This window comes from Octodon degus, unplaced genomic scaffold (genome assembly GCF_000260255.1).
Source record: "Octodon degus isolate 3935 unplaced genomic scaffold, OctDeg1.0 scaffold00169, whole genome shotgun sequence".
Taxonomy (NCBI): domain Eukaryota; kingdom Metazoa; phylum Chordata; class Mammalia; order Rodentia; family Octodontidae; genus Octodon; species Octodon degus.
The window spans coordinates 2,738,688-2,740,394 of NW_004524745.1; the positions used below are offsets into that span (position 1 = coordinate 2,738,688).

The 1,707-nt window shown below is 41.6% G+C and overlaps 1 protein-coding gene across 2 annotated transcripts in view; it reads left to right on the forward strand.

Moving 5' to 3' along the window:
• The window catches only part of Nme5 (NME/NM23 family member 5), an 83,578-nt gene that overhangs the window by 45,681 nt on the left and 36,190 nt on the right, over nt 1-1,707 (forward strand). The window lies entirely within an intron of this gene.

The following is a 1,707-nucleotide window of genomic DNA, read 5'->3' on the forward strand; positions in this document are numbered from 1 at the left end:
AAAAAAAAAAAAAAAAGAACTAGAGAAGCTGTTGAGAACCTGTCAGAGGCTGTTAGGTAAGCTGTTTGGAGAGTCTGTTGGGGAGTTGTTGGAAGCTGCTGGTTCTCCTGAGCTATTCTGCTGGAGGACCTTGTCATGCTGGCTTTCCTGGTGAACTTGGTTGCTGTCAGAAGAGGAGCTCAGGACCTTGTTGTTGCTGAGAATGGCCAGAGTTCACTTTGGGCGAACTTTGGTCCTCACCTTAACCATCACTTCCTTGCTCCAGAGGGGAAAATGGTACACTGCTCAGTCTTCTGGAGAAACTTGTCACATTGGCTTTTCTGACAGGCACTCAACTTTCCTCATTGCTGAGGCGCCTGGGACCTCACTGTCGCTGAGGATAGCTGTGGTACTTTTCGGAGGAGCTCTGGTTCTTGAGCATTATTATTATTTTTTATTTTTAGATATTATTTTTTTTAAATGTTTCCTTTCTTTTTTTCTTTTTTTTTTTTATGGTCAGCTCAACCTACCCTGGGGGCGGGGCTGGCATGGCATGTGGTGCTGGGGATTGAACCGAGGTCCCTGCATGCTTGCTTAAACTTGCCTAAGCAGGCGCTTTAGACCACTGAGCTATCTCACCAGCCCCCTCTTGAGCATTATTTTTTGGCTCTAGTTCAAAGCCCTCAGCCTCAGCACAGATCCTTCATCCCACTGGCACAGACTTTCTAGCTTCCACCACTGACCTTTGGGTCTTCCCAGTGCAAATCTGTGAAATAGGCCTGCATGAGACATTATCGTGGGCTCTAGGCCTCCAGTTGGACTTGTGGGAGGCACTGTTATGATCTCTGGGTTTTCAGCTGGACTCATGCAGGATATTAGGATCCAGGCCCTCAGCCGGACTCTTTGGTCTTTAGTGAGTGAACAGATTTCCTGTACTCTATGATGTTTTGGGTGATTCACTACAAAATAATATAAAATGTGCCCTATATTGTATTGTTCCCCTTATAAAACCCCAAACCATGACCCATGACACAGGGATATAGATTAGTATAGCTAACAAACAATATGGAAGTTCCTTTTAAAATTAAAGCTAGAACTCCCTTTTTTCTTTTCTTTTCTTTTTTCTTTTTTCTTTTTCTTTTCTTTTTTTTTTTTTTTTTTGTGGAACTGGGGATTGAATTCAGGACCTTGCACTTGCCAGGCAAGCACTTATTCTACTGAGCTATCTCCCCTGCCCCAAAACTCCCATTTTGATGTAGCAATCCGAACACTAGATATAAATCCCAAGCAGCACAATTTATGATAGCCAGATCTTGGAAACAACAAAGATGCCTGTCACATGTGGAATGGTTGAAAAAGATGTGATACTTTTATATAATGGAGTACTACTCAGCTATAAAGAATGATAAACTCGAAGCCTTCATATTTAAGTTGATGCCACTTGAAGATATATTTATTAGTGAAATAAACCAGACCCACATCTGTAAATATCGTATTGTCTCCCTAGTATAAGGACGTATAATTCCGTTTATGGTTAGTTTTCTAAATTTCTTTGTAAAAATATGTAAATGCTTATTTATGCTTTTATAAAATTATTTTTCCTTCATATTCTGTAAGGACTTAAAGTTCAACATATCAATATTTGATGGAGGGGCCGGGGAGATGGCTTAGTGGAATAAGTGCTTCCCTGGCAAGCGCAAGGGCCTGAGTTCAATCCCCGGTTCCGGA